The sequence below is a fragment of the Sturnus vulgaris genome, unplaced genomic scaffold (assembly GCF_052056855.1).
Source record: "Sturnus vulgaris isolate bStuVul1 unplaced genomic scaffold, bStuVul1.hap1 Scaffold_194, whole genome shotgun sequence".
Taxonomy (NCBI): domain Eukaryota; kingdom Metazoa; phylum Chordata; class Aves; order Passeriformes; family Sturnidae; genus Sturnus; species Sturnus vulgaris.
Window position 1 is genome coordinate 3926331 of NW_028276164.1, and position 13712 is coordinate 3940042.

Here is a 13712-nt window from a genome sequence, read left to right on the forward strand (position 1 = left end):
TGATCACATGTTGAATAAGTTGTACTAAGCAAGGGATCATGCATGGTAAAAAGATTAGAGTTGCTACAGCACATAAGAGGAAAAAAAGTAGTTGTTTAACCCATAGTCCACCAGGTAGCCAAGAAAACATGTCCCATTCCCATCCTTTCCATGTTTGGACTGGCACATGAGCTAATTTTCTTATTCCTTTTTCTATTTGTTTCACCACCTTTCCATTGTCATCTATTTGCAAACAGCAGTTTGAGTCATTAAATTTGCCACACACTCCCCCTTCTTCTGCTAATAAATAATCTAATACCATCCAGTGTTGAAATATTGCAGTTCTCATCTGAGTAGCCTGGTCAGCAAGAAGGTCAAGAGCTGTAGCTGTCTGGTTACTTACTATTTCAAAGACAGCTTGTAACCTAATTATCCGGTTTAGATTATAAATGGGTTCTCTGGCACCTGATATGAATTCATTAGGATTCCAAGTGGCTGGTCCGTAGTGTTGTATGATTCGTTCAGGTGGCCATTCATCATCACCCCATCTTTGGGTGCTCCCTCCAGCCAGGGATACATCAATTGACCGCTTTTCTCTAATTAGATCATCATATACCTTGATTCCTAAGTGATTTCCCTGAATATGTGGTAGCAGAAAGAACAGTGTCTGATATACCCCACACAACATATTCCTGACCAGTTTGGGGGTAACCTGGGAAATGCATGTTGGCGACAAATCCAGTAATGCCCCTTTAAAGCCCAGGTCCCATTGGCAAAGGGACCTTCCCAATTTTCATGGTCAATTGGAGAGTCAAAATACAGCTTACTCCCTGGGCCCAGTGGTCCCCCAACAATGGTTGCCCCATCATAAGAATCACAGTAGTGGCATTTCCAAGCTCCCACATGAGGTTTCCACCTGCAGTTACATCCCAGATCTGTTTTGTTAGATTTGGACCAGAACCTATTAAAAAGGGTTCGAGTTCCATTTCGATGTTGCCATTTCCACTGGTAGTCACGGATAACATGTGTCCTACTTGTGGAATTATCTCGGGGGCAGCTTAAAAATAAGGGGTCAAAAAACTTATCCTTCCCCACTGCTTTACAGCCTTTTAAATCTTTCTGGTAATTATGGTAGGAGCACTTTACCCAGCTACCATTTGTGAGCTTAACATGTGTTTGATTCCATCTGCCTTGATATCTGGAACAATCATAAGGAAGGCAGCTGGGGGTCCAACAATCTAAACCCAAAGATAAACTCCAGTCACAAACGCTTTTTCCCATATATATGCTTCCTGTCCTATTTAGACAGTAAGTGCCTCTTTCAGAAGAATGAAGCCGCCATGGACTTCCTTCTTCATCCCAAAATCCTGTTCCATTACGGACCTCACTCAGGGTGCTAATCCACCATTTAGGTTCAACTGGGCTGGCCACCCATGGCCAGTTTTCAGATCCCCCTGGCCCTCCACAGACCCAACAATTGCTAAGGTTAAAGGTTTTTGCTACTTCTTCTCCTAAGGTCAAAAAATTATTTTCCCATTCTCGGCCCCAACCTAACTGATAATATAAAGGGAACATTATTAAGAGAAACATTCTGATTGTGTAATCTAATTTCCTAACTTAATTTTTACTTTCACGTTGTCTTCCACACCACCTGTGGCGAGTGAAGGCACAGAAAGAGCTTAACATAAAGAAAACAATGACAGCAAGGGTTGGCCCCCAGTGCCTGGAGATCTGAGAGGAGGGATGCCCACACAGACTATTTCAGCAGGCACTCTGTGGGTGGGCACACGAGGCTTCCCCCGATGTCGACGCCCTGGCTGCTGCTCCAGTCCCCTCCTGCCGAGTGTCAGTCGCGGCTTCCCGTCCTTCTCCTCCAGCTGAGATGTCCAAATCTCTGGGGCTGCAGAGACCTTGGCCCGAGTCTGATGGGTCCAGCCGTGTTCAGCTGTCTTGACGGCTGTGTCTGTGCTCAGCAACACCTGGAAAGGTCCACGCCACTTGGCCACCAGTGGTGCTTCTTCCCACTCCTTAACCAGGACCCAGTGTCCCGGTTGGATGTTGTGAACAGCAAAGTCCAAAGGCAGGGTCTGTGCCAGCTGAGCTTCCTGTCGAAGAGATTTCACAAGAGACAGTATCCGAGCCACATATTGTTTCAAATACACATCACTTATCTCTATCCCCCCACTCGGCTGAGAATTACAAGGGTAAGGAATTCCAAACATCAATTCAAAGGGAGATAACTGAATATCTCCCCTGGGTCTGGCTCTTATCCTTGCTAAAGCCAGGGGCGGGAGCCGCACCCATGGCATTTTAGTTTCTATCCCCAGCTTCAGGAGATGTTTCTTTATTTCTCCATTCATCCTCTCAACCTGGCCCGAACTTTGTGGATGCCAGGGTGTATGGAGGTTCCACTGTATCCCTAAAGCAGTCATAACTCCTTGAAGAATTTTTCCTGTAAAATGAGTTCCCCTATCTGAATCTATTGCTTCCACCATCCCATATCTTGGAATTATTTGTTCCAAAAATATTTTAACAACTGATCCTGTAGTTGCTGACACAGTTGGAAATGCTTCTGGCCACCCGGTTAATTGACATACTATTACCAGAAGATATTTAAATCTTGCCACTCGAGGCATTTCAGTAAAATCCACCTGGCATCTCTGGAAGGGACGTACTGCCCAACGCCTCCCTCCCCTGGCCAGTTTCTTTGTAACTTTGTTGTTGGTTTTAGCACAAGTCAAACAGCCTTCAGTGGCTCGCTTTGCCAGGCTAAAGAGACCAACAGCAGCGTTCATTTTGAGGAAGGCTTCTGCCAGTCCTCGGGAACCCCAATGACTCCCTTCATGAAGTTGTTTTAACAATTGTAAGGCTAGAGCTTTTGGTATCCACTGCTTACCATCCTTTGTAAACCAATTATTTTCTCTTTCCTCTGCTCCACTCTTTTTAACTATTTCAATTTCTTCTGGTGGAAAAGAGAGTTTCTCTGGCAGCGGTGCAGTTACTGGGAGCAAGGGCAGGATCTTAGAGACTTCTGGCAACAATGCAGCTTTTTGAGCTTCTTCATCAGCCAGTCGGTTTCCTATTGCCTCTTCCGACCATCCTGCCTGATGCCCCTTAGTATGGAATATTGCCACCTTTTTTAGTAAATTCACTGCCTCCAATAGGCGAGAGATTAAGTTCTCGTGAGCTAATGTCTTTCCTCTGCAGCTTAATAAACCTCTTTCTTTCCATAGTTTTCCAAATGCATGTATCACCCCATATGCATATTTAGAATAAGCAAATATATTTACTGTCTTGTCCTGGTATAATTCACAGGCTCTCACAAGCCCGTACAGCTCTGCTGTCTGAGCTGACCAGGTGTGTGGTAACCTCCCCCCTTCCTTTAATTGCTTCCCATTCACGATAGAGTATCCTGTAAATCGTTTCCCTCCTACCACCTTGGAGGACCCATCAATGAACACATTCTCTCCCTCAGGCCAGGGAATATCCCGTAAATCTTCCCTAGCCTGTGTCTGGAGGTCTATAACCTGGATACAATCATGGATTTCTTCCTGGCCCCCCTTTTCTCCAGGGCCATTTAAATAAGAGGCTGGATTAAAAATTTCCCCACCTTTAAATTCTAAATCCTCCTGTTCCATTAAACAAGATTCATACTGTAATAATCGAGCACTCGTCATCCACTTAGAGGCTCTCTCAGTTAACAAAGCTTTAATCTGATGTGGGACTTTAACAATGAGATGCCCTCCCCTTGTCAGCTTTCGGGCCTCAGCCACCATCAGAGCTGTGGCTGCACAGTTCTGCAGACAATGGGGCCGCCTCTGGCCACCGGGTCTAACAGCTTAGAAAAACAGGCAACAGGCCTCCGTGTTCCCCCATGCTCTTGCACCAAAATTCCTTTAGCATGACCCTGTTTGACATCCACATATAGTTGAAATTCTTTTTCTGCGTCTGAAAGAGCCAAGACTGGGGCATTAACCAATTTGTCCCTGGGGCTGCCCATACTTCCTAATTTATTTCAGCATAAGCCTTCTCAGACATTTTACACAAAGATATCACAGTTTCGGACTCCGTGTCACTTTTTTACAATGCTAATTTGCATTCCCATTCTAGCCATCAAATCTCTTCCCAGTAAATTACAATCACAATTAGGAACAAACAAGAATTAATGCAGTTCAAATCTGTCCCCCACATCTATTAACAGTGGTTGAATAAAATGCACTCGCTCATCCTTCCCGCTTACTCCTTGAATAACCAAGGATCTTTTTGGCAATTTCCCCCCCTTTAGGTATAAAATTTAAGGTAGTTGGAGAGGCCCCCGTGTCTACCAGAAAACACACCTCCTCTCGATCCGGACCCACCTTAAAAGTTATCAAGGGCTCCTGAGTGGTGGGTCCTTGGTATAATAGGAGCCCCTGACACCCCTAACAATCCATTTCCATTATCCTCTGGACTTCCTCCTCCTCAGGGTCCAGTTGTTTCTGCAGACACTCGTTTTTCCAATGCCCTTCTGCCCTGCAGAGAGCACACTGGTTATTCTCCAGCCGCTGTTTGGGTCGGCTGTCCCCTGCCGAGGAGGGAATCCCTCTGCCACTTCCTTGTGGCCGACCCCGTCCCCTCTGTCGCTGGGGACCCCTTGGACCCTGCAGTTTATTCCTCCGGGGCTGCAAAAACTCTGCCATCATCCTTGCTTTAGCTTCTGCCTTTTCCTCATCCCTTCTTACACATATCTGCTGTGTTTTTCTAAGCAATTCCTCTAGACGCTTATTCTGGCACTTTTCATCTTTCTGTACCCCTTTCCTTATATCAGGCCAGGCCTTAGTAACAAATTGTACTTTAAGCAATGTGTTGAAGGCTGGCCCTTCAGGATCCATCCCCCCGTGCTTCCTCAAGGCATCCCTAATCCTCTCCAACCAATGAGGGCTTTCCTGTTTCTCCTGTTCCAACGACAGAGCCTTAGCTATGTTGTTAGTTCTGGGAGCCGCTGACTTGATTGCCCTGATCAAATAAGCACGGCAATCACGGTGAGCCAGACTGGCCTGGTTATTTGGGTCCCACTGGGGGTCTGCCTGGGGGATGGCATCACCCACCGTAGGTGCATTGGGTCCAGCCCCCCCTGCTGCTTGTGGGTGTTCATCCTCCCACAGCTGCCGAGCTTTCTGCAAAATCATTCGTTTCTCTGATGACCCAAACAAAATTCCCAAAAGAAAATCCCAATCCTTCCATGTATAATCCGCATTTCCCAAATATTCCTCTATCTTTTCCCCCACCCCTATGGGATCATCCAAATATGGGGGCAATTCTTTTTTCAACCCTCTTATATCCTGGGTAGTGAGTGGTACAATTACAAACCCAAATCCTCCCCCTTGACCCCCCAAAGGAACTTGACAGAGTGGCATCTGGTGCACCCCTGTCTCTTGGGGGGCTTCTGATGCCCTAAACTGAGTTCCTCTTCTAGTTCTGGGGGGTGATACAACATGCTGCTCCCCTCCCCCTACACCATCACCCTTCTCAGGTGGGGCTGTGGGAACAACATTTCCCTGATCCCCTTGCTCTGAAAGTTGAGGATACAGACGACCTGCAACTGGCCCTGGGTCAGCTAGCAACACTGGAGGACAAGACGGGGGAAGGAGCTGAAAAACATCCCAATCCTCACCACTTTCCTCTTCCTCCTCTTTTTTCTTAACATATACATTTCTCTTGTTTCTTGTCTGACCCATATTAATCCACATTCCCTTTCAATCCATCCTTTCCAATTCTCCTCTAAGTACCTTCACAAAATTCAACACAAATGAATTTTATCTGTTCCATAAGGTGGCCATATAAGTCCCCTTGCCAACTTATACTCTGGCCACACAAAATAACAATATCTTACCATTATTTCCATAGTTACTTCTGGGTGAATATACAATCTGTCCCAAGACCTCAGCATTCTCCCCAAGGGACTCTCCGGGGGTATTATGGGATCGTCATCCCATTTGCCGGGGCCCCTTCCCAGCTTCACCTTTCCAACCCTCTCTGGGTGCCCCGTTTTACCTGTGCTACCCTCCATGGGTGCCCTCCCAGGGTTGCTCCCCGAAGATCCCATTTTACTCACCGGTGAGATTTTCAGTGGTCCTTCCCTGCGGACTCTTCACGGACCCCCCTGGTCCGCCACTCGTCTGTCTCCTGGACAGTCTCGGGAACCCAATGGATCGCCCGGTACCGGCCGGCACCAAGGGGAGCTGATCACCCAAACTGGGTGAGGCGCCTTCAGCTCCACTCGCTGCCCCGGACGGTGGAAAGATCCCGGACGAGCCCCCAAAATTGTCAGGAAAATTAATCCACAAACACCAGAGGTTTATGTCCAAAGAGGAGACAGAGGAGTCCTTTTTGCTTTATTCGAATAAAGGGAGAGGCCATGGGATATTCCCCTGGGATCTCTCAAATTTTTGGAGGACGCAGCCTCCTTTTTATCCTATTTTCCCGGCCGCATTTCCCTCTCTCTTTCCCCATTGGCTGAGGTACTTGAGAGGCACAGACTTCCCGGAACGCCTGATACCTGAAATTCCCCTCTAATGTACAACCCTCCCTTTTCATTTTTATTTTTTATATAATTCATAGTTTCCCCTCCCCCCTTGCTTCTTTCATCTTTTGATATCCAATTTCATTTATCAGCAGCCTTACAGTTTGTTTGGAAAGGCAAACATCTCTTTCCATTCATCAATAAGTGGAATCCATCCCATTGTTTCTTTTATCTCTCAGTGCTTAACCTTATCTACAGGCAGATCCAGAGCTCATTTGTAAAGACAAATTCAACATTCCTCTCAGCCCAGAGGAGAATCTAGCACAAAATATTCTCCCTGTGTACTGCACGACAAGAAATATTCAGGGGAAAATACAGAGGCAGCTGAGGCTTGTGGAACTCCCAGAATACTGAGCCTGCAGAGGAGGCAAACAGCCCTGGCAGTGCCTGAGGGGACTTCTCCTCACAGACTCCTCTCAAAGTGTGTCACTTCAGCACGGGAAGGCTTTCAAACCTTTTCTTTTCCTTCCTCCTGTGCTGAAATTTAAGGCTCCTCCTGAGAAAATAATGAGCTACAAACAATTCTCCATTCCTCAACAAAGCTACTCAGGTGCTCAACCGAAGAAAGAGCAAAACTAAAGGTGGTCAGAAATTTCCTATCAAGGCCTATTTCCAGAGAAACCCCACCATATGGGAGCAAATATTTATTAGCATCAGTTCACTCAAAAGAAACCCAACCCTGTATTAAGCAGCGTTTTAAACGAACTTGAATTCTTTTTCCTCACATATCTGCTGGACTGGTTTGCTCCTTTTTTATCCTTCAGAGAATATTAGAACGATTTGCTCTTGACAGGATTCCTCTGGTGGTCCCCAGCCCTGGCTCCTCACCACGCCTTGCCTGGGCTGTTAACGCAGCCTGTCAGCACCACCTGACTTTGGCAGCCTGTTCAGACCTCGGGCACGGCTGGTGTCACGATCCCCTCTGGTGCCACGGTCCCCTCTGGCTCCTGGCATATCCCTGCTGCTGGAGGAGCCCTGCTTGTGCTGCTGCCTGCGTTCAACAACGCCCATCCTGCTCCCCAGGCAAAGAGAGACCAAAATCACTGCTTTGGGCAGCTCGTTTGAACGAGTTGAACACTTACTCATCTCGAACACAGACCTCTTAACATCCACGCACCAACACCAGGAAGTCACCTCATCTACAGAGGTGAGGAAGTCTGAGCGAACAGAAGGTCAGCATTCAAGCACATTGAGTTTTTAATTTATTGGAAGCACTCACACGTTCACAAGCCTTACTTGTCATACTGAATTGGGCAATGCAATTTTCTTGCTTGTGTTAGAGAGAAACCAGGGAGAAATTAGCTGAGAAATAAGAACCACACTTGGGGCTCAGGCTTGGCAGACAAAGGGAGCAGGGCGGCACCTGCCCGCTTTGCCCGAGTCCCTGCTCCTGCCGGACAAAGGCGGACGCGGCTCCGTGCGGGGCGAGCCGGGCGCTCCGTGCCGGGGCCGGGGCCGAGCGCTCGGGCGGGCGGCGCTCAGGATGCTCGGGCAGCGCCGCGGGCCGGGCGGGCGCGATGGAGCCGCCTGAGGGCTGGGACCCCTCCGGGCGGCCGGCCCGGCGCACGCAGTGGCTGCTCAGCGCCCTCGCCCACCGCTACGGGCTGGAGCGCGGCGTGGAGAACGAGATGGTCGTGCTGGCCAGCGGCCCGGAGCAGTCCCTGCACGAGATCTTCCAGCAGCGGGACTGCGCCGGGCCGGGCCGCATCCCCGGCGAGGAGTCCCGCACGCTGTGCCGGGCGCTGGGGCCGGAGGAGGCGGCGGAGCCCGAGGAGTGCGCGGGGCTGTGGGACGGGCTCTGGGCCGAGCTCACCTTCCGCCAGCTCCACGCGCGGCTCTGCGGCCACTTCAGCACCCGCGCGGGGCCGCGGCTGCCGCTGGGCCGGGAGGGCGAGCACATCGAGAGCCACATCCGCCCGCGCAGCCCCCGCCGAGCCCGAGCGGCGGCCGCCGGGGCCCCGCTCCCGAGAGCGCTGCGAGGAGATGGTGGCGCTGGAGCGGGCCGAGGAGCGCATGGCCGAGCTGCAGCAGGAGAAGGGCAGCCTGCGGCAGCTGCTGGAGGACGTGCGGGCCGCCCTGCAGAGCAGCGATGCGCGGTGCCCGGCGCTGCGGCTGAGTCCGGGCCGGCTTCTGCACCGCGCTCCCGGCGGCGCCTCGGGTGGCCCCGAGCGCTTCAGGAGAGATGCTGCTCTCGCAAAGTCAGTGTTTAGAACCCCTCCACCTCCGGACTGAGACCGAAGTTGATCGTTCATCCTCGGCATTAACTTTCTAGGAAAGTTTAGTTACAAGGGAGGCTTTTAGGAGAAATGTATGGCATCGGTGTGCCATTAAATATGTTTGTGATGAGCACTGTTCAAAGTGTAGGGGAGTTCAGCTTAACAAACCCACGTGTACAATGCTGCTGCTGCTTCTCCTGCACGTGCAGCCAGGATGTGCTGATAGCAGATGCTGGCTATTCACTGCTGCAGGGTTTTTCCTGAAGTAAGAAAGAACTTTGGGATTCTTCCCTGCACAAGCACGTGCAGTGCCTCAGTCATAAGTGCCTCAGAAATATCAGAAGTGTGTCTTCTTCAGAGTGTGGTCACAAGGGTTCAGAGTTGGAGCCAGTTCTGCGGGCAGGCTGATGAATAGTCTGGGGCTCCTCTGCAGAGCCCCATTCATTCTGGGGCTGCTTTCTGCTGGTTCTGCTGGACTGGCTCGAGTGAAACACACACCCAATTAACAGCAGTTAAATTACTCTGGCATGAAACAATGGGGAACAGGCAGAGCAGTGAAGGGCAGCATGGACCAGTTGTTCTGGCAGGTCTGACGAGGTCTGGTTTGATACAGCACTCACAGAACTCTGCTCCACCTGTGACACTTCCACTTGCAGTAGATGACTGTTCCTCTTCACAATATCCAGCAAGGCAGGTCAGAAACACTTTTACCATTTTCATCTTCAAAAGGGAGAAGGAAACAGCAGCAAACATCAAGTAACCAGTCAGAGGTCCTGGGAAGAAACAAAAGAACCAAGCGTGGTGGAAAAAAACAGGTGGAGCAGTGATCCTTATCTCTGTGGGAGATATCCTCTGCTAATGGGCCATCTGTTAAAACCAGGTGGGGCAGTGTTCTTTATCTTTTCCACAACCCATCCTTCCTCCAGGAAGATATCTTCTGTTAATGGGCCATTGAGTGCCACTGCATGACTGATAAAATTCCATCATCCCATTGGGAGATGCTCCAGGCAGGGGGAGGAGCCAAGCCTTTCCTACCAAGATAAAAATCTGAGATTTGGAACACCAAGGTAGCCCTCACCCACTGGTTTCCAGAGGACAAGAGCTACCAGACCTTTCTACAGCATCACTACTACAACAAGACCACTTCATCTGGATTGCTACCACCACCCTAACTAGCGGGGTGTCAGGTTGTATTCTGATTCTGTCAGTTGTTTTCTTTTGTACTATTGCATGGATTTTTTTTCTCTTATATTTTTCTTATGAAATTCTATTTCTGACTTGGAGTCTTTCACTGGTTTTGCTTTCAAACCAGCATAATTTTGGAGGGGATTTTGGCTGAAGCTTGATATTTGGGGAGTTTTTGATCCGTGTCTTAAAGTTTGGGAGATTTTGGTTGGGAATCTTGTTGTTTGGGAGGTTATTAGAGACACAAGATGCTCAATGACTTCCAGAGATGGACTTGGGCAAGGAGGAACACCCAGTTTATGGAGCTCTCTTCTTGTTATTTCCCCCTAAACCAGGAATTTTCATTCCTCAGGTGTGCGGGGATGGAGGAGGCAGAAAAGCCCCAGAGATCTCTCAGGAGGAGGGGCTGCAAACCCAGCCCAGGGAGCTGCGAGGAGGAAAGACCCTCCCTGAGCCGGGAAGGCGGCCGGAGATCCAGGCAGAGCTCAGAGCTGGTGGAGAAGCCTCCTGGAGGGGAGAAGCCCCACAAGTGCTTGGAATGTGGGAAGGGTTTCAACTACACTCCCAGCTGATCCAGCACCAGAGGATCCACACTGGGGAAAAGCCCTACGAGTGTGGGGAATGTGGGAAGGGCTTCAGCAACAGCTCCAGCCTGATCCGGCACCAGGTGATCCACACAGGGGAACGGCCCTACACCTGCTTGGAATGTGGGAAGAACTTTGCATGGAGCTCTGACCTGAGAAAACACCAGCGCATCCACACTGGGGAGAGGCCCTACGAGTGTCCTGAGTGTGGGAAGAGCTTCTCCAGGAGCTCTCACTTGACCCAGCACCAACGGAGTCACCACTAAGGGAAGCCCTGTGAGTGCCCCGAGTGTGGGAAGAGCTTCGTGCTCTGCTCCAGCTCCATCCCCCATGGGAGGATCGGTGTTGGATGATCCCCAGTGACCCCTGTTGGGCAGAGCCCTGGTGATCCGTGTTCCTGGTTATCCCCGTTGCATGGGGGGAATTGGTTGGAAAGATTTCTCTCCCTTCTCCTTTCCCTCTGTGATTTGCTTGGTAATAAATTCCCTCGCTGTGCCCAGGCTGGCTCTGTTGTTCCCGTTCAGGTGCTCGGGGCGGGATCTCTCCTGTTCCTTCTCTCACTCCCGGGCCTCTCCTCAGCCAATCAGAGAATGCGATGGAGAAGATTCAGCCAATCAGAGAGGGCAGCTCTGATGACTCACCGCTTGCCGGGCAGACCCGCAGCACCCAGTGTTCCCCACCTGGACCCCACCCTCCCCGCCCACTCACGATCCCCCCGCGGGGTCCCCCCAAGTCCTTTCCCAGTCCCGCCCCACAATAAACGGGACTGGGTCTAACTGAGAAGCTTTACTGGGAGCAGCCAGGTGGGGTCAGAGTGACAGCGGGGCTGGGGAGGACACACGACCCTCCCCCAATATCAGTGTGGGGACAAAGCAGGGTGTCCTGGCTGGGCTCGAGGCAATGGGCAGGGTCTGCCGCCACTGCTGGGTCAGGAGTTCTGTGGGTGGAGAAAAGGGGGATGTCACCGGACTGGGAGCCTCAGGGGGAGCACATGCGCGCTGGTGGAGGGAGCACACGACTCCCTAGGACCCCTCCCTCTTGCACAAGTAGAATGCGAGCCCCAGTGCTAGGAAGATTGAAGCCCAGCTCGAAGCCCCCAATTCCCATCAGCACCTTGCTCTGTACGGTGTCTGGCAACATCTCTGGGGGATCACAAGGGTGAGGACCCTCCCAAAACCTGTCACAGATACTCCAAATCCCTCTAAGTACCCTCCCAATTTCCTCCAGCCTACCCAGGACCCCTTAAAATCTCCTCCCAGACTCCCCAGCTCCCACCAAAGACCCTCTTGTCCCTCTCCGGATCCCGTAACTCCCCTCTCAGTTTCCCCCCACTAGCACAGGACTCCCAACCCTCTCACAGTCACTTCCAAGCCCCACCAGGACACACCAAGACGCGTCTCAGTTTCTCTCCAGCACAACCAACCTCATCCCAACCCCTGCTTTTCCCTCCCTGATCTTCTTCCATCCCCTCCAGGCTCACTCAAATCCCTCCCAGTTACACCCAGCGTCCCCAGACTCCCTCCCAGTGCCCACGAGGACACCCGGAACCCCATCCCACCCTCCCCAACATCCTTCAGACTCCTTCTTAGCCATTCTAGACCCCCGAGCCTTACTCCCAGTTTAAGCCAGACTATCTCAAACTCCCTCACAGTTACTCCCAGCACACCTCAATTCACCCACCAGCCCCCCAGTACTTCCCCCACTACCCCCACACTGTGGGGTCCGGGCCGTGCCCCAGTGCCGGCTCAGGGGGTGCTCCAGGCTGACGTGCTCCACCTGGAGCTGGAGCTGACCCCGTGCCGGGGGGGGGGTTCCAGCAGCACCAGGAGCTGGTAGAAATCCAGTCCCCACTGGGGACCAGGTCGGTGGCCACCACGTGGCCCGAGAGCTCCTGCTGGCCCTGGAACCATTTCAGCTGGATGTGGGCAGGGTAGAAATCCATCACGGAGCAGAGCAGGCAGCCGGGGCCGGGCTGGGAGCTCGAGGGCCACAGTGAGATGGATACACTGGGGGTCACTGGGAGAGAGTGAGGACACTTTGGGATCAGCGGGGGGGAGATGGGAGAGGACTGGTGTGGCACTGAGAGGGACTGGGAGTGAAGCTGGAGAGAATGGGGAAACATCGAGAGAGAGTGGAGCGGATTGTGGCAATGGGTGATAGGGTGGTGGTCTGGAATTGGACTGAAAAAGGACTTGGAAAGGACAGGGAATGGATTTGGAATGGAATGGCTGTGGACTGAGAGGAATTTGGAGGGACTCAAGTGACACTGGGAGGGACTATGAGGATATTGGCAGGGCCTGGGGAGGCACTAGGAGAGACTGGGATGGACTGGAAGAGACTGGGACGGACTGGAAGAGCCACCATCTCACCATTTCCCACCCCTCCCGCTCACCCGAGAGCTCCGCGCCCCCAGCCCGGGGGGCTCCCAGTGGCACCAGTAGGGCCCCAGCTGCCCCACACGCCCCATGGCCAGCGCCGGGCAGGGTCTGACACCTCCCCCGTGTTGGAACCCTGGAAACTGAGGGGTTTGGGCTTTCTCTGCTGACAGGCATTGAGCCCCAGGAAAACACTGCTTTTGACCTGAGGCCGTGAAGAAGGTTTCCAGAATTGTGATAGAACTGGGATAACTGGTGTGTAGTTTGAATAGAAGTGTGTAATGACCCATGGTGGAAAATTTAGAATTTGTGGTTTTAGATTATATTAATATATATAAAACAAGTTGGAGGTTTTAGGGTGGAGTTTTCTTTCTTTTTCACCTTCTTCACAGGTCTTGGTGGTACTTTTGTAATTGGATAGAAAATTCCACATTGCAGGTCACAGGTGATGGGTTGTTGGGTTAAAACTAAAAAGAATTTAGCTGTCGGTTCTTAATTGGTCTCATTGGCCCTTAAAAGGCCTTGTAGATAGAGAGAGAGATACGTGTCCATTTTTGGCCTGTTAGCTAGAAGTGCTGTAGAACTCACTGTAATATAGGTAAGAATTAATAAATATCTGAGTCCAAACACAAAATTCCGTCTCTCGAGCATTTAATCCTGACTCTGGAACAACAAAAAAGAAGATAAAACGCAATACCCCCCTCCCCAAATTCTCCTGGCGGGGGGCGCTGGGGGCGGGGCGCGGGTGGAGTCCAGGTGAGGAGCTCTGGGCGCTCTGGGACTGCCTGAGGAGTCATCAGCGCCGCGCGCT